Source organism: Numenius arquata, chromosome 1 (assembly GCF_964106895.1).
Source record: "Numenius arquata chromosome 1, bNumArq3.hap1.1, whole genome shotgun sequence".
NCBI lineage: Eukaryota > Metazoa > Chordata > Aves > Charadriiformes > Scolopacidae > Numenius > Numenius arquata.
In genome coordinates this window covers 51,991,141-52,011,242 of record NC_133576.1, presented here as the reverse complement: position 1 = coordinate 52,011,242, position 20,102 = coordinate 51,991,141, and the positions used below count along the sequence as shown (strand labels likewise).

At 35.4% G+C, this 20,102-nt stretch overlaps 1 protein-coding gene across 1 annotated transcript in view; it reads left to right on the top strand.

Moving 5' to 3' along the window:
• IL1RAPL1 (interleukin 1 receptor accessory protein like 1) overlaps positions 1–20,102 on the top strand; it is a 670,379-nt gene that overhangs the window by 140,698 nt on the left and 509,579 nt on the right. The gene's annotated exons all lie outside the window — the stretch shown is intronic.

The window sequence follows — 20,102 nt, the reverse complement described above, 5'->3', positions numbered from 1 at the left end:
TATGACGATAAATAAAAGGATGTATTTCACAGTCTATGTTCTCTTAAAAAAATCTTTCTTTTAGTATTGTTTTTATAGGTAGGATCTATTCAAATAAGTATATTTAACCTTTTTGTTCTACCCACATGTGGAATCTAGAGTATAATCTTTCAACATTTTTATTGCATCAAGAATTTAAACTGTATTTTCTGATTCATATAAGTGAATCATCAGAACTGTAAATGTATCACTGATGTTCAAATGAATAAACAGGGACTATTTTCATACTGGGACAAGTTTCCATCTGATCTACATTTTCGTTAGTGATAAGAGATCTGCACTGTATCAGATGTCCTCACTGACACTCAGTGTCCTCACAGCACTGTATCTGCTGTCCTCATCAGATCAGTATTTTGTGAACGAGGAAGATTACAAGACAGTTTAGGGTACTTGGGGCATAAAGAAGAAAAAGTAATTTTAGGTAGGGCTTGAGACCAAGGTGCTCATAGCAACTTATTATATGAAAAGGGGATTTGCAGGAATGTGAGTTCTTAATTGTACAGTCTAAAACACACAGGCAGGAGTCAGAAAACTTTGAAGTTCAAGCCAATTCCGTACTTAACGTTTGCTGAGCTTTTTATCTCCATGCAACAGAGATCTAAGGACATTTGTACTAATATTGGCTTTTGATCCAACCATTGACATTATTTTGAAATGTCATTATTGCCTGATGTGCTTATTTAGACATGCATTCTGGCAAGGTGAACATTCCAGTATGCAAAAACTATCTAAAATACAAAAGTTTTTCAGAGATGTTCAGTACATACCAATTAAAACCATTTAGACTGTAAACATTATTCATATTCCGAGGCTGGAAGAAAAACTTTGTTTTTCAGATTAACCACTGGCATCCAACATCTAGGTAGCTTAATCAATTCATGAAGATAATTTTCCAGAGTTGCACTATGGAAGGAGTTTCCATGGATTATAGCTGTTGTAAGGTTGCAGTTTACTTTATCTGAGAACAAGAGACAGTTGACAGTATACTATCTGGCTCTTTAATGATTTTGTCAAAATTAATTACATCCTTGTTAATATAAAAAGGTAAACATTGTCATCAATCTGCTATGAAATGAACAATTACGGGTCCAAGTGCTCAGCTACAAAATGAAAAGACACATTATGGCTTATTTATTTTATTTCTTATGATACTTTTATTATGCAAATATTATGACATTTTATTTCTATAAAGTATAATAACATTTAAAGGGAGGATTTTCCTTTTCTTCCTTAGCAGTTACAAAATTTGTTAGGATGCATTTTACTAGTAGGCACTCTGTAAAGGCAGCGTGTTACGCTGAGCCAGCAGAGATTAGACTAAATGAGAACACACTAGCTATAAATTTAACAGGGTTCATTTTCTAAAGTGACTGCTTTATGCATCTTCAAATGGAAAGAAATAGAGCATCAAGCTCTTAATTTTTTCTACACAAATAAAAGCTGAAGTACTGAATGTCTTCATATAACATCTTCAAAGCAATATTATTTTTATTAGGTACTAGAACAGAGCACAATGCACAAAAAAAAAAGAGATAGATGATGTATGATTTTTGTATTATGAACATTCAGTAAAAAAGAACTATTTGGTTTTTTTAACTCTCCATGACATTTTTCTACATATTTTAGCACAAATCACTGGATTGTAATGTTCTGTAAACTTCTGTAGCAGTGACTGTGCGGGGGTAGGACATTATATAAGTTTCAATGGTGCATGTAGAATCTGTTTCTACAGCATTTTTATTCAGGATTCAATCCATTTCCAGTTCAAGTCACTAATAAAAATTCTACTGATTGGAATGGAACAACATCACTAGATTGCGCATCAGTTGCTGAATTTAAAGGCAGGAATAAGCTTTTAGCAATTACCTGTTTCAAAACTGTCCCAAATAGGCAGTTACTTTAAAGACAAGTACCATCTCACAAAAAAGAACAAATTATCTTCTCACACAGTTCCTGCTTATGAGATAGCTTTTGTGGGTATTTAACAGAGTAGTACAAAATGTAGTGTGTAGTCATTACTACATATTGTAGACTTAATTTTTCACAATTCATTGTGTTAAGAAATATTATTTGCCATGAATTTGGGACTTTTAAGTCATATCATACAAAGTCAAAGAAACTACAGTTAACATATAATAAGAAGAAAATATACATAAAGATACATATATACATACAGTATACAGATATACACATAGTATACAGATATATACAGATATACATAATATACATACAGAAGAAAATATAATAAAAGTCAGGTTACTTTAAAAAACAAGTTGCATGTCTATATAGGTCTCATATGAAAGTGAAAAGAATGAAAGAGCAGGCGACTAAAGAGGCTATTTACTGCCTCCAAAAGTTACGCAAGATAGCTGCCTTGCACAAGGAAGATAAGCACTCAAATGAAAAAGAGCATGGTGCTCAGGGATATGGATTAGTGTTGGGTGGTGTTTTGTGTGTGTTTTTTTGTTTGTTTTTTTTGTTGGGTTTGGTGGTTGGTGTTTTGTTTTTTTTTTTTTTTTTTTTGTTTGTTTGTTTGTTTAATCGGTTGGACTAGATGATCTTAAAAGGTCCCTTCCAACCTAGGTGATTCTGTGATTCTGTGATTCTGTGAAAGTAATGACACTTCAAATAGCAATAAAATACTATCTAATTATCATAACTGCTATTGATGCATTGTCAGGCCAGGTAAAAAACTTTTTTTTTTATTTTTTTTTTTCCCTAGTAAAAGAAATTAAATACTTTGACAGCTAAACATGAAACAGCATTAGATATTTATTTATTTATTTCTCAGAAACTTTCGGAATGGTATGTTACATTTAAAACAGAAATTTTAAACAAAAAATTATAAAAGATCGTCATAATGGTATCGTCATAAAATCTTTCAAATCTATGCATGGCTTTTCATGGTAAAATTTCATACGTCTTTTCTCTGTCTTTAAATCGCAGTCTAATGTAGGTGTAGAATATCTTATATAGAATAGCGATAATAGCCAGAAAAAATAATGATTCAGCACTGTATGAAAATAAAATTTCAGTTTGGTAGTTTTTTACATATTATTGTGACATTAATATGTGGTAATTTCCCCCTAGTTAAAATCTGACTATCAAATAGAGTCATATTTAGAACTTTTTTACTCATAAACAATGAGTCACCTATATAAGTCTTCTGTCAGGAAGTTTGGTTGAATAAATAGAAACCAATATTATTATAAGATTTATGTGTGTGTGTGAACTGCGTATTTATATTCTGGAAGAAATTATTGTTGTGGATTGATATTACTAGGAACTGGAACATTTAACTTTCAAGGGAAATGGAGTTACTAGTTCTTTATGGATGTTTTATTATGTGCACTACCTTTATACTGTTTATGTCTATTTATTACATTTTATTTGGATTGAATAATACTATTAGTACTTCCAACCAGAAAATAGAAAAGAACAAACCAGACGCTTCATATCACAGTCTTAATATATTATACTCCAAAGTTGCAGGCAGCAAGATTTATGCAATCTATACTATTTTATAAGAAAAAAAAGATGGGAATATTTTAGTTAATTGTGCACAAGTAACGTTGTGGTACCTTTTTCACTTTGCTTCAATATTCTGACTGAGCATCCTCCTTCTGGAAGAAGAAATTGGTTATGAAAATAGCTGACTGTACTTTTTTGCCACAGCCAAAGTGGAATCACTGCAGGGTGTCAGCTGTATTGTAAATCTAATATGCCAAGAGAACACGTATGGCAAGGCTTCCCAAGATCTGGGGGCACTAGAAATGCTTTCAAGGCTTTCAGTATTTTTGCTTGAGTGTCATAGATTCTTAGGCCGGGGGGAAAGATCATCCCAGCTCATATCGTGGAGTTTGAAAGTCCACTAAGGCTGCACTTCAGGATGTGTTGAAATAAGATGTCAAATATTAACATTCTAGAGGCTTGGCTGAGCACATGGATCCGTTGCAGAGATCCTAAAAATCCTGTATCAGGGCTCCTAAGTCACTGAGGCCTCTCCAGCTCCCAGACTCTGGGTTTAGTGAAATCTGTTTCATTTAAAGTCTCCTATCCATCTAAGTTGCACAGTTTCACAGCATCATGAAAGTGACTATAGTAAATAACTTTTTTTTCTTGTATCAGTTACCCCAAATGATATGCTGACCTGTAAGCAATTGGAATGTTTCACAGTCCAATAAAAATAACTGATCTCCGTTCTCCAGCCCTCCAACTGACATTTAATTACATGCCATTCAAAGTTTCCTGGAGACGGAGAAGAATCAGGACCCTACTACTACCTGTGGAAAGGGGCTTGTGTCTCTCTGTGCTACTAACACGTGTTGCCTGTTCAGCAGAGTGGTAACAAGTAGGAAAGAAATTCTGTTTTTCTCCCCTTACCCAAACTCACACATATTTGATTGTATGAGATTGTGCTAAAACTGCTTAAATGTTCATATCCTAATATCTGTAGAAAATTGATAGCAAAATGAAAGTGTGAACATTTTTTTCGGCCTTTGATATGGCTTCAGATGCAGATAATGAGGACTCATTTCACTAAATGTTCAGACATTAATTTTCTTCTGTTCAGCTGAACTGGATGTTTATATGATTTTATTCAGCCTAGGTAGGCCTTTTGCTTAGTACAAGAATATTGCGAGGTTGGATGTTTTTTTGGCAACGGAATAAAAAAAAGGAACATCAAATTACTCTTTCCAATTATAAGGGTGTATGCACATCATTAGAGGACCACACGGCTTAACTGGCAGCAAGGGTGCGCCTTGGGAAGGATGGTGCATCATGGGAATATGTTCTAGGCCTTGGATCCTATTCTTGACTAGAAGAGACTATTCCAGAAAATGTAGTGATATTTTTAGGAGAAGATGAGCATTTCAGTTTTTTTATACATAGATTTGAAAATAGATAATTGGTTTCAGCAATTGGTCTAAGAAATTTAAAACTTCCTTTTCTTAACCTGTGAATGAAAAATTAGTCTTTACATATTCTGTCTTCATTTAGTCTCATGTTTAGCTGATTGGTGCTTAAAGGCAGAATTTTGAATTACAAATAAAATTCCACATACTTTTTTCAAAATAGTTGCAATTTTTTCTGTCCAAATTAGCAAGTCTTTGGACACTCCAGATTTACAGCACATGGATCTTATTTATTCTTGAAGTAGATGATGTTTACTCAGGTATTGTGGCTTTGAGCTTTTGCTCTGATATTTAAGTGTCATATTCAAAGAGGCGTAAATAGCCAAGAGTTGTTTAATCAAATGCTGTAAACTGTAATTGGTTAGACTAATTCCCCTTTCATTAAATGCAAACCAAGACTAAATAAAATAACTTAGTGAGGACATTTCATTTTACAGTAGTACTAAAGCAGCAATAAATATAAGAGTTGTTACCTTAATTAGTCTGCATCTACCTTAGTGTTTTAGTCCAAGTTAGGAGGGATCTTATTAAGTGAATGTCCTTATTTTCCCTGCTCACTTTACTTTGATTCGTATTTTTGGACACCCTTGGAATGGACAGTTGGGCTTCTTTTTGCATAAAACTAAACCAAAATCTCCAGTCACAATTGTGTGTTCAGCCTGAGGAGCTAGACTAGAACCAGTCAAAACTGAAACCTGCAAAAAACCACATATCATACACGTCAGGTGTGCAACACAAACTGTTTTAGTGCACATATCAATTTCTATTGGACATGTGCATGCATACTAAATGATGTGTTCATTTGTTGTAGCATTAAGAAACCAGGGTTTTGTGATTTCAAGAGTGTTTGGCCTACATTTTATTTTATTTTTTCTTTAATGAATGAAACTAGTAATTTGCTAAAAGCTGTAAGTTTTTGCTTTTACAATTAAATCTGTTCCTGCCCAAACAAACAGTAAAGAAGTAAATGCAATTATTGCATTAGGTAGATATTATTAAGGAAACTCTCTGATGTATTATTGGCAGTCCACAAAAAAGCTTAGATTGGAAACACTGAAGTAACTGTTTCATCAGATAACTTTTTGGGGTATGCCTGAACATAAATATCACATAGATTTTTATATTTCTGTAGTCACTTCTTTATATATATATATATATATAAACCTTTTATATATATAAAAGTAAATTTACAGTTCAGAGTCATACCTTCCATTTTAGGGTACTGTAGACACTAAATCTCTCCTTCCTATTTTTTTTATGGCTATCGTCTTCTGTAAACATGTATATGTATGATTGCACAAGATTATTGGGTGCCCAGAAACATTAATGAGATTGTTGTTGTTTAACCCGGTGGGCAGCTAAACACCACACAGCTGTTTGCTCACTCCCCTGCAGTGGGACAGAGAGAATCCAAAAAATGGTAAAAATTGTGGGTTGATGTAAAGACAGTTTAATAGGACAGAAAAGGAAGGGATAATAATAATAATAATAATAATAATAATAATGGTATAAAAATATACAAAACAAGTGATGCACAACGCAATTGCTCACCACCTGCTGACAGATGCCCAGCCCGTCCCTGAGCAGCAGCTGCCACCCCCCAGCCATCTCCCCATGGTTTTATTTTTCAGCATGATGTCATAAGGTATATCCCTGTGGCCAGTTGGGATCAGCTGTCCTGGCTGTGTCCCCTCCCAGTTTCTTGTGCAGCCCCAGCCTACTCACTGGTGGGGTGGTGTGAGAAGCAGAAAAGACCTTGTCTCTGTGTAAGCACTGCTCAGCCATAGCTAAAACATCAACTGTATCAATTATTCTCATCCTAAATCCAAAACACATTACTATACCAGCTACTAGGAAGAAAAATAACTCTAACCTAACCGAAACCAGGACAGGGATGTAAGATGCACGGAACTTCACAGGGTCTATTTGGCATCATCATGGTTGTTTAAGCAGGTTTTAGCATGTCATGTATTCACAATGCCCAACTCTTTGTAACGGAATGACGAGTCTGATGTCATTTGAGTCTTTCTGTAGACAATGGAAAAATAGAATCACTTCCATGATGGAAGTGATGGAAGTGGATGATTCAGTTTAGCTTCTTAATTCAGACACCTAGTTTAGGGTGATAATAAGCTGTCTTTACCCCCAGTCCCCACCTCCAATGCTACAAACGTGAAACATTCATCTAACACCTGGAAGAAAGAGTATCAAACTTACAGAAGTTGCATAGAGAGATAGGAGCAGCTAGAGAGCTGATAAAGGAGATATTTTCATTATCAATTCCACTTACTGTTGCTGTTCTCAGATAATTGCTATTTTAAATTTTTAAACAACTGTGTTGCTGAGAAAATAGAGGTGCATATCAAGGTAAATTCTTGCCATGTGTTTTTCACTCTGAGCAGACAATGGTTTCAGAGTGAAACACAAATGGTTTTCACTCTGAAGAGACAAGGGCATGTAAAAGCAGCAGCGGATTTTTCTATGCAAAATACAGGTCGCAGTGTCTCTAAAGGCTTGATCTCATTTTTGTAACAGCAGCAAATTCAACAAAAAAAAAAAAAAAAAAAAAGAGAGAAAAAAATGTAGGACTATGAGGACAATCAATAGCCCAGGATTCTATGGTCTGACAAAAGTTTGAATATAGTGTAACTGAAAACATTTTCGTGTGGTGGTAAGCATTTCAGAAAGTGGCTTAACTCTCTGAATGGCAATAGACCAATACTTTAAAATAAGAGTTTCATAGCTGAAAATACAATGCAGGATTAGATTTGCATCCTACTATTCACTGGAATATCAGGGAGGGGATCAATGGCCTAACCATATGCCACAGTTTCCAGTGATTTGATTTAAGTCCATTCTAAACTATATTAGCAGGAGTACTGTATTACATTAAAAGTTCACTTGAATGAACATGCAGCACCTGGAAAGCCACAAGGGTCTTCACAGTTAGCACTGCAGCAGCATCAGCCTTCTCCTCCTTTTGGTGCTGCAGCTCCTCCCCAAGGATTTTTACAGGTAAATGAAAACCTATGGACACAACACTGCTCCAATGTACAAACTCAAGAAACAGCTTTTATCCTGACTGGTTTCCTTTCCCTTTACAATGGACGATACTGTTCTTATCACCTGTTTGTGTTCAATTCCAGTTTGGCGTTAGTTAAAGGAGGCAAACAATTGCTTTGTGACTGTGAATATTTAAGTGGCTTCATATACTCAGCCTAGGCATTTCTTCTTTTCTCATGAAACCTGAACCAAAGGTTTCCTTGCAGAAGAGCAAATCTGGAGGCTGTCACATACTCTGCCGTGGTGCCTTTTTCTTATTTAGGCTTCTGCTATTGACCACTGTGGGAAGGAAACTGGGCTTGACGAGCTTTTGATCTGACTCAATACAGTCATTTCTGTGCTCTTCTATACCTTCAGAAAATGTGTCAAGTGCAGTATGAACAGATCTTCCGTGAGCGTCTTTCATGAGACAAAAGAGAATCCAGAAATACACAGTAAAATTCTGCAGCAAAAATATAATTAATTTCTCCCTGTTTTCTGCTGCTTCATGAATCCTCTGCCTATTCAAAATGCAAAATACTTAACCATTCTGGAGCTCAACAACGCTAGCAGCACACTAGCCATTAGTGGCAATATTTGTAAATTGTATTTCTACTGTAGATTAACGTTTAAAACATCTAAAATGATCTGGAGCTATCTTCTCTATGTTTCAAGGGCCCATTTGACTAGTATTACTGAAAAGAGGAAAAAGTTAAATGTCTATAAACTGTACTATAATGTTAATTGTAAATTTAATCCAAAAATAAATAGTTTAGCATTTTGAAATGATACTTGTTACTTAGATGTAACTAAGTCTAGGATGTATTAACTAATTAAGAGAATCACTGCAAATCTTTACGTATTTTTGCTGCAGAGAGATTGAAAGATATAAAATCGATTTGTCCAACACAAAGATATATTTTTAAGTATATATTTTAATCACTGTAAGTCCATAGATTTGTGGCCCATCTATATGCTAGAAAATTTTGATCATTAAAGCAACATACATTTCACAATACTTTTCTTCTAAGAGAAAGTCCTGTAGTTGCTGTGAGGCAAGTATTTTTCTTGATTTGTTGGGCTTTAGAAATCCTACACAGTGTCCAATAGAAGCCTAGCAATGCCAAGTTGGCAGTGCCTGCAGTATTAGCTACAAGAAGGCTTAAGAAAGAGACTGTCAACATTTCCTCCTACAGACCCTAAATAGCTATGGGACATGAACAGAGCTTTGTATAAAAATGTGCTCTTGTCCAGCAAGTAAAGAAAATAAATTCTGAATTCGTGCTATGGTGTATCATGACAGTGCCTCTACTCCTCTTCATTAGGTTTTTCTTCTGTTGAGTTGCAGCAGAATATAGTCTCAGTCCGCCTTTGTTTAATGTTCATAATTTCAGTGAACTAAAGTAGTTTCAAGTAGAAAGACAAAGATTAACTTTTTAAAGAATATATTCTCTGCTCTTCTCTTCTTCTCTCTCCTGTCCTATCTCAAAAATAAAGAAACAGATATACTAGAGCAATTCCTGAGAAAATGCAGATATTTTGGTACAGTGAGGTACTTCAGGCTTAGAGAGCACTGGATCCTGATTCCACTTCATCATTTCGTTTTAGGAATAACTCAAATTCAAAGTCTGTGACTTGAGCTAAAACGATGCTGCTTCTGGACCAGTGCACATAAATCCATGTATCAGTGCTGCTTTTCCGTTTTCTCTTTAAGCAATCAGATCTCTTTGTGATAAATGCCTTTGTTTTCCTCCACCTGTCCAGTAGACTGGCTGTTATATATTGCCATGGAACATCATCTCATTTTAAATGGAACTCAAGATATTCATCTTTGAAAATAAGCCAGTATAATGTCACTGTGCAAGATCACACATTCAATCTTTTTCTATGACAACTCCCAGTCAAATATTAAAAATTATACACAGTGACAAAACTTATGCAGAAAGTGGGGTACTCCACAGCCCACAGGCAATACTTGTCATAACAAGTGTGTTTTCACTTCTTATGCACTGGTTGACACTTAACAGGTCATAAGAAAATAAGAGACTATGCACAATGTGGTAAAATAGAGATTCATGAGGCATTATTTAGTTAATTTCTTATGTTCTGTAAAATAGAATATTTATCTGAGAGAAAACAGAGAATTTATGAGATGAAACCTCCAATATTACGTGGTAGTTACTGGACTATTATACAAATCATAGAGGACAAGTAAATTGGGGCAGATTTTTTTTCTACCTGTGTGTAAGTATACATTTTTGACAAATATGAGGTTCTTTCTGCTGAGGTATTTCAACTGCTGGGTAAGTACAAATATTTAATTTCTAGTAGAAAACATTTCATAACATTTTTCTTTTTCTTAGCACTACAGAGGGAGAGCTCTTATAAGTTCTATCTCAATATGGAGATGCTTGTTTTAGGTGCTAGTATGTTCTCACCAAATGATTTGTTAAGTTTTGTGTCAAAAAACCTGAAGAAGTTTAGCTAGGAGTCCACCATTTGGATTTGTATCAAATTAACTTTAGGCATAGCTTATGTGCTTTTACTCCTTAGAGGAAAGAATTTTTCCTTCTTTTGAAGACAGCTATTTTGAGAAATGTTAGTGATATATTGCATCAAGAAGACTTTTCTGAAATCAAGCTTCTCTAATGAACTGATGTGGTTTTTAGACTTAAAAAGGTAAATAAAACTTCTGTCTTCTCCTTCACAAGGAAGAAAAAGGCACTGGGGAATCTACTTTTGACCTTTCAAACTCTAAATGCTTAGATTTTATATGACTTTTGAAGATAAATAGAGGAAAATATAACTTCTTTTTCTGCTTCTCAAAAGGGTAATTTTTCCCAGCTCCTTCACAATTCAACATTTCACAATTACATTGATAATTTTCAGCAGATTTTTCTTCCATAGCCTGGAAATCATTCATTCTTGGAGCTTTTTATTTTCTGTTCATTTCACTTAGGCTTTCATACCCATACTCAGTATTAACAGAGATTCCAATTCTTATAATTCCACTTGTCTTTTTGACACATCTTTGTAAACATTTCATTAATCTTCACTGCATTTAAGATTCATTGGCTCATATTGGTATTTATTTTGGGGGCTCTAGGTAGGCTACTGAGACACTGGATATCTGAGGCACGGATACTATTCAAGAATAAGCTACCTGTCTTCAGATGTCTACACGAGTAGCTACAACTCTGCCATTTGTTCAAAATTTCATTATCATAAATGGAGGCCTGCTACATAAAATTGGTGTCTTTTAAGAGCAATTCCTCTCCTTCTGAAGTGGTCACATTGAGTAGTAAAGTGAATCTCTGCCTCAGTCCGCTGCTTGTATTGACTGGGGGTAGGATTTTCATGTAACCATCCAGTGCCATTTAAGGTGTGCTGGGATGTCCGAGACATCCTGATGCGTGACACAGTCTGCAGAGACTTGCACCTCTCTGGGAGCAACAGGTGATGTCCAAAGAGGGATACCTCTCATCTTGCAGTAGATACATATGCTTAGGCAGTCAAATCAGATTACTATTTCGGGTTTTCTGACTACCAACACAATGCTTGATCCACTGCTTAATATTTCTACCTAATGCTTTTAAAGGTATATGAATGATTTGTGATAAAAGCTTCTCTCATTCTAGCTAAACAAGATTATTCTTCTCCAAGTGGAAGAGGGCTGTGACTTTAGAAGGAGTTGTGAGTTCTTATGAGAATCATGTACTGCAGCATCTGCAAATGTTGGTTTCTTATGTTTGCATGGTTTTATATTCCTGACTTCATGTTAAAACTGAGGGACTGACTTTACAGCCTATCTGGGTTTTCTTTCAGTATAACCACTGAGTTAATTAACAAGATTCAGAATATTTTGGACTTTGATTTTTCTTTCTGTTTCAAAAGGTAAGATTAAAATTACTGATGAAGCCAAGTAAATAAAACAGATGGAAACTTTTCTCATGGATACAGAAAGAAACATCTGATATTACTACAGCCAGCATTCAGTCAGGCTATATCACTGGGGTTTATGTACCAATAATAAGAATTCCTGTAAATGTTACTTCAAAAGAAATTTAGGATTTACAATGTTATCAGCTAAAGTCACTTGTTTCTAACGTGCATACTCTTGAATTGCTGGATTAGCAATTTATCCATTGTGTTGTCAGAAACTGCTAAAATATTATTTTATGAGTAGAGATTGTTTGTTTCAGATGCATTCGCTTTCAATTAGTGAGGCCATATTATGTGTGGGTTTGTGCCTGTGTGGGTTTGTGCCTTCATGAGATTGTAAATGAGGAATGACAGAGGAAAAAAGCCCTTTAGTTATATCATTTTAAACCAAAATAAAGCTGTTTGATGAATGACAATAAGATATCACACAACTGCCAGTGTTACTAATTAATAGGCTTTGCAGGTTTTGATATATTCAGCAGTATGACTTGTGTTTCTGGCTAAAAATGAATGCTAATGATCTGTGTAGTGTTACAATACAGATAGCACATTGTCAAAAACTGTTATAAATGTAAAGTCTCATTTGTGCAAAATCTGCAAGGACAAATAAATACAGCTGTAGTTCTCAAATAAGTGATTATCCTCTCACTTATGTGTGCAGAAACCTAGTTCCAAATCAAAGTGTGGCTATTTTCATGTTACTTTTCATACGAGTTTCTTGACTAGGTTTAGAAGATTTTGTAAGTTGATTTTGCTTTCTGTTTCAAAAGAGGATTAATTACTAATGAAGCCAAATAAATAAAACAGATGGAAACAGTTGGACATTCAACTTCAGTGTTCTTTGAAAACCCTCTATACAATCTTTTCTTGTATTTAGTAGTTTAGCAAACTTACATCCAGCTCTACTCCTACTGAAATGAATATCAATTTTCTTGTTTATTTTGCCAGTTATGAGTTTCACATTCCTTTCTTCTGTTAATGATAACTCCCTTGAAATTTAACCAATGACTTTTGTTTTCTACAGGAGTATAGGCAAGATATAATTACAATTTTTTTTTTAAACAGTGAACTCAAAAATCTTTTTAACTGCACATAATAATCATACATAAAGTGTATACATAAAACTCTGTATGATAATAATACATTCTTTCCTTAGAGATAATGCAGTTCAGTTCTTGGTACAATTCGTCAGCTTTCTAATTTTCTGAAACCCGAGTGAATCACGGGAGACAAGCATATGTTAACTCAAAGGTGCAATCATATATCTGACATTTAACCATTCACAAATAAAAATTCTGCTTAATAGGAAAATATAAGGTTTAGGAGAAAGAGACTAATTAGGAAGCTTTGAAATAGAAGTAGAAAGGAAAAAGATACTAACTCAAGTTTAGACATTTTTTGGGAATTTACATTTCTCATAGGCAAAGAATAAAGGAGAATCAGTGATGCAGAGATGTTAGCCATATTCAACTGTCCTTCAAACAGTCAATATCCTAGCACATTTTAAATATATCCACTGGGATTTTTAGCACCAAATTATTCTCAAATTTTGCAATATTTATACATATCTGAGAATTGTATTTATCATGTATCTATACTTTAAAAAGAATAATATTTAGTTAAAAGCAGTATTCTAGACTTCTGTAAGTCCAGGTTTGTCTATCTTTAGACTTCATAAAACCTTGGAGGAAAATGAGCCAAAGATTAGTCATGATGGAAGAACGAATTGTTGGCAAGATCTTACGATTTGGCTGTGTTGATTTTGGAGACTAAATGATATTTGAGAGACAGGGATGGATAAAGTCTGAAGGAACCGAAAGTCTGACTGAAGACAGACTGCTGAACCCTGCTAAGGAACTTAGTGACATTTAGAGGGAAATGAAGACAGGTCAAGCTAGAAAACCTACAGGAATTTGGGAAAAAAAGCTGTATTGCAAAACTGGGAAACCTTGGACATAGGAAATCATTCCAATGCAAGCTACAGGAGCTTGTATAAGAAGCTGAAAAATAAGAGGAGGAAGAGAAGGAACTGTTTTAGCAGGGTCACAAATGTAATTTCTACCTGTCAATGAACTTGATTCAGATCCCTAAAAACTCATTGGTTTATGACAACCTATTACAGTCATATTACTCTAAAAGCAATAAGGACTTTAAAATATGAAGTTAGATATCTGAGAGTTAGACTGTCAATCTTTCCTTCCTCTTCCAGAGTTCCCATGGTTGCTTCATACAGACCTTTGACTAAATCTGCAATACAGTATTTTTCTTCCATTTGCTAGAATGAGACAAACTATATTAAAAAAACCCCTAAACTCTAAAACAGCAAGCAAACCACTTTCTATTAAATCTTCAGCATAATTAGAGAGCATCGAATGCACTTTGAGTTTGTATGAGTATGTAAGAGTTAAATAATAAGATGTTCAGGTAGTGAAAAGAAGACAGCACTGAGAAATGGAGATTAGTAGCAACTGTTGCCTGTATGAAAAAGAAAATAACTTCCTTTGGAAAGAAAGATTAAACAAGACTTGATTACCTTACAAGTATTATGAATATTTATCTTTTATAGAAAGAATACCATGACCTACTATACTTGCTGCTAATACCAGTACTCCTACCATTACACAGTTCGTACTTAGTTCTTGCACATGTGCTCTCTAAAATTTGAACTGGGTAAATGAAAATCTATCTTCTCAAGTAGCATTTCAATGCAACGCTGTCGCTTGAGGTAACACAGTCTCTTTGGTAATCAAGGATGGATCTTTCATTTCAAAGTCATGTCCACCACCTGCTTAGTCATCAGTTCACAAATTTTTATGTTGCTGGTCATGTCTGTAAGTATAGTCAGAATATACTGGAGTATTTTGCAACTTCAGTCTTTTAAAAGTATATGTCCTGTTTCAAAAGATACGTCTCTCTACACTTACGTTTTTACCATAAAGTTCATTAATGTTCTTAAGGCCAATCAAGATAAATCAAGCTGTGAATGTTATACTGAACTTAATTAGTATTGGTTGGCTGCTCTTTTTTGATTTTTTTTTTAAGATTGATTTGGCCCTGGGGCATAGAGGTTTTGGAAAACACTTTTTTTGTACAACATTCAGGAAAACATTTATGTACTGTTTGTTGGTGGAGGAAGTGGCCATCTTTAAGTGAAATGAAATCAAATATTTTCATTCCTCACAGTCTACCTTCTGTGACCCACATCACTTCTTTTATTCTGTCTATTTATTCTAAACCTACTGCATTTGTAACTGAGTTTATAAAATGATCTAATGATCTGCAGTGGACATTGTGCTACACTTTTATTGATCCCAGTAGGTACTGTACTCATTTAGAGAATCTAGGATTTTGTTTCTGAGGTTATTGTGATTTCTGCTACATTCTTTGTCCTCAGACATTCAGGAACTGAAAAACATAAGGGGTTTTATTTGCCCATACATGAAGAAAGTATTGAATAATGAGTTTCCTTCATATTACTAAATGACTTGGAATCTAGGACCTCACCTGACTGCCATGACTTTTCAAATATCATGGAGAGTGGCTTGGCAACTACATCAGCCAATTCCCTCAGGACTCTGGGATGCATCTCATCAGGTCCCATAGACTTCTGTATGTTCAGGTTCCTCAGGTGGTCATGAACCTGATCTTCTCTTACAGTGGGAGGGACTTTGCTTCCTCCATCCCTGCCTTGCAGCTCATCCACTCGAGAGGTGTGGGGAGGGAGGTTGCCAGTGAAGACTGAAGGAAAAAAGTTGAGTACCTCGGTGTTCTCCTTGTCCATTGTTACCAGTTCACCAGTATTGCTCATTGCGGGGGTATGCTTTCTTTGACCTTCCTCTTCTAGCTGACATACCTGTAGAAGCCCTTATTATTCTTTGCATTCATTGCCAAGTTCAGCTCCAGCTGAACCTTCCTGACCCTATCCCTACACAAGTGGACAGTGTCCCTATACTCTTCCTGGGACACTTGATCCCTGCTTCCACTGTCTGTGCATCTCTTGCTTGCCCTTTGGTTTGACCAGCAGGTCTTGACTCAGCCATGCTGGTCTCTTGCCTTCCTTTCTTGATTTCTTACCCCTGGAAATCGAGAGCTCTTGCGCTCTGTGGAAGGTGTCCTTAAAGATCTGCCAGCTCTGTTATGCTCCCTTGTCCCTGAGGGCAGTTTCCCAGGGGGTCCTATTGACTAACTCCTTGAAGAGCTGGAATTTTTCTTTCCTAAAATTCAGGGTCCTGACTTTGCACTTCCCCTGACCCATATCCCTCAGGGCTGCGAACTCCACCAGTGCATGATCACTGCAGCCCAGGCTGCCTCCAATCTTGACATCACAAATTAGGTCACTTGCTTTGGTGACCATCAGGTGCAGTATCGCTTCTCCTCTGGTTGGCTGTCTATTACCTGTCTTAAGGAATTATCCTCGATGCACTCCAGGAGTCTCTTGTATTGCCTACAGCTTGCTGTGCTGCTTTTCCAGCAGATGTCAGGGTGGTTGAAGTCCCCCTGCAGTACAAGAGCCTGTAAGCACGATGCCTGTTGTAGCTGGCGTAAGAAGGCTTCATCAATAGGCTCCCCTTGATCAGGCAGCCTCTAGTACACAACAACCACAAGGTTCCCTTTGTTGCCCTGGTCATCTAATTCTTACCCATAGGCTTTCAACCTGCTCATGGCTATTCCTCAGAGACAGGTCTTCACACTCTATCCATTTCTTGATGTAGAGGGCACCTTCAGTACTTCAGGAACCTCATGTAAAGCATATCTGGAAAAAGTGTGTGGAAGACAAGCTTTTAACACAGCATTCATCAGTAAGACTCTCTTCACAGTTTTTAAAAGTGACAAACTACATGTGGGAGAGAAGAGATCTTTGGAGAACTGCCCTTGAGTGCAATAGGGTTTCTGGTTTGTTTTTTTTAAACATTACTTCAAAAAATTACATACAATTTACTAGTTGACGTTTACATTCCTATTAGAGCAAGGACACCAAAAAGGTCCCATGGTCATGAGGCAGTTGCAGTAGTTACAAAATTGAGCTCCTTTGCGGTTAGGATGTGAAGCTATTCTCTTTGCTCTCTGCTCATATGAAGATAGAGTGTGAGCGTGTGCGCAGTGAGGGCACAACTAGCAATTGCATATCTCTAAATAAATGATTCTCTTAGAGGAATGGGGTGGAGAAAAATTATAATATAAACCTTTTTGTAGTCTTGTCCATAAATATATGGTTGACCAAATACAGGATTATTGCCACTGTCATGGATATTTTTCATCAGATTTTAAAGGTTCAAAAGATAGGCAAGCTATTGACTTTCCTTTCAGAAGGTAATATGTGTTAAATTATATATAATTGCTTGAAGCAAGGAAAAATTGAAGCCTTTGCTGGTTGCCCAAAAAGCCTTTGCCACTTTTGATTGCAAAGACATCTTGATATCAGTCAGATTGCTATGCGATTAAAATATTTATGAAAGAAAATTCATTTTGGATATGGTAAAGCCTGCTTATACAAGAAAGGTCTTAACTGAAATAATTTTTATGGAGTCCTATAGTTACTGATCCTGACAGTACTGATGCTGAGAATTGTTGGCTTTTAGTTATTTCAGTGGGAGGTAAATGTACTCAGGATTTTAAGAGCAGTATGTTTGCCAAATATAAATATTTAAAAGAGATCTACTGTATCTGGAAGCACTAGTTTTTATTGCCAATCATTTTACCAGCTGGACTATTTCAACAGAAAACGTGTTCATCCATATAGGAAATTACCTGAAGACAGCTGAAAACTCTGATATAGTGACTGGGAAATCTCTCCCCTGAATTGAGGTATTTATAAGTTAACTGTCTATTCTAAGTTAGCTGTGCAGATATCTTTTAAAGTCAAGGAGAGAGACTAGAACTTCCAAAAGGAAAATTTATTTCACTCATTTTAGATAGCTCAACTCTATTTTCCTGGCCTTTTTGGTCCTCATTAAACAGCTGGAAAACTTAGAACATCAATTTAGATTTAATGCTTAACGAAATAGTTAAAGTTAGGTGAACTAAGCTAAGTTAGCAGCCAGAATGTTGGTTAATTCTGTGTCTGTCCAACTGTATCTTGCCAAGCTACACATGCATAGTTACTTTTTCATTAGCTTCTACCAGAGCGATGCAGGCTAACATCAGATTTATAAAAAGCGTATTTTTCATCACTGGTAATCCAAACAGGACTGTAATTTAGGAAAATTAATCCAGCTGGAAAAAAATAGCAGCATTAAAGGAAACGTTAGTGTTTACTATAAGTCTATTCTTATCTATGGTACCTGAAGTAATTGACTATTTTAATTTGAAACTTTATATACAGTATATTAGAGTGATCCAATAGGAGGTGAGACTCACTTGACTGGCAGATTTCTTATAAATTTTCTGAAATTTGCACGCATGCTTTTCTATCTATTATAGATTATGCTTACCCTTGGGAATTCACTTGAATTATTTACACTGAAACATCCTTTACTCTGCATTTTTATTTAGAAGACATTCTTTAAAAATGCCATAATTACCAGTATGTATTTGTAGTTATGTGCTTATCATATTTTATGGCTCAGTGCATATGCATGATCTAATGCATATGAATAAAGTTTAGGGATTATTATTATTTATTTTTCAAGAAGCTTGTTTCCATATCATATTGCAAAAGCAAGGATCAGAAGTTAGATAAAGGCAACAGAGAAACAGAACATTTTTGGTGTTTCACAGTAGGGAGTCTTGTCATTAAATTCTAATAATGCTTGATTAGCTTTTACTGGTAGCCATGTTATTTTTTTTTCTGCCTGGAATATAACAGGTAGTTTTCACCTTAACTAAATATAATACTTTTAATTTTCAGATTTTTTTGCATCCTAGCATTCATACAGACACATTCCTTGCAATGCTTATCCATTTTCATAGTAGTTTGTGAATGTCTTTTCTTCACCTATAGCCTACTATTGCTAGTAGAGCAACAGGTATATCGTCAGGTATTAAGGTGGCACTTTCTGAGAGTCTGAGGATGCAGAGAACATTGTCTGCGTGGATCCAGACCCACCTGTTGGCCTCGGAGCTGAAGATACAGTAGAATACGTCTATTGCACTCGAGAATTTATTTAATCATTTGCTTCAACTAATACAATTTGCTTTATAGTTAGGTTAAGTTCTTGCAGTTTATGTTAAATAATATTTGAAATTAAAGAATAGTGTTCCCTGAATATGAATTTCCCAAATATTGTTTTAAATAGCATCCTATCCAGTCAAATGAGCATCTGATAAGAACGAATCATGATTTTCTTACATAAAAGATGGGGGGGGGCGGCGGGGGGGGAAAAGGCAGCATGAAAGGCAATCAGAACTGTTTTAGAAGACATGACATTTTCACCCAAAAATATTGTTTTGAGTTTATGTGTGTTTGTAAAAGTGAGACCCTGAGTTTACCAACTCTTCATGAAAATATTATGTCAGTAATAACTTTCTCAGCTTTTCTGTTAGTCTCCAATGAACTTCTGAAACTGCAATCACTATCACTCTCCTACTGTCTATTTAACAAAGACAAAAAGTAGCATGACCGATCATACCTGTGTATAGTTGATTCATTAGAAGGCAATCTTGCCTTCTGTCTTCAGAATCGTGCTCTAATTACTCAAAAAGGCGGGTTCCCTCAACAACAATTGCAAAGTTCCAGTGGCTTTAATGGAATTACTCCTTGATGGTATTATTCAAGTGCAAGTAACTTTACCAGAATCTGGCCTTTAACACGAGATTCACTGACTACACCCTACTTTTGTATCCTATTAAAAATAAATTATTATATCACAGCTTTTTGCAATATGTAATTAACATAACAGTTCCAACTAACACAAAAGGATAAAATAATAGTGTAAAAAATCAGATCTGCACAGCAGGAAGATGGAATGACTCTAATCCAGATGTTGTGGTTAGTACTGGATCAGCAATTCATTTTTACTTTATATCTTCTATATTTTGTATTAGGGAAGATGATTCATTGGTAATATAACGTTAAGTGATTTTAACATCTACCCTAGAGGTATTACAGGTGTTTCAGCCTGTCCCATTTATTAGAGCACTTTGTATTTATCTCTCGAGTATCTTCCTTCAAAAGGGATATCTGCTGCATTTCTGCATCATATCCAGCATCAATCACTTTGATTA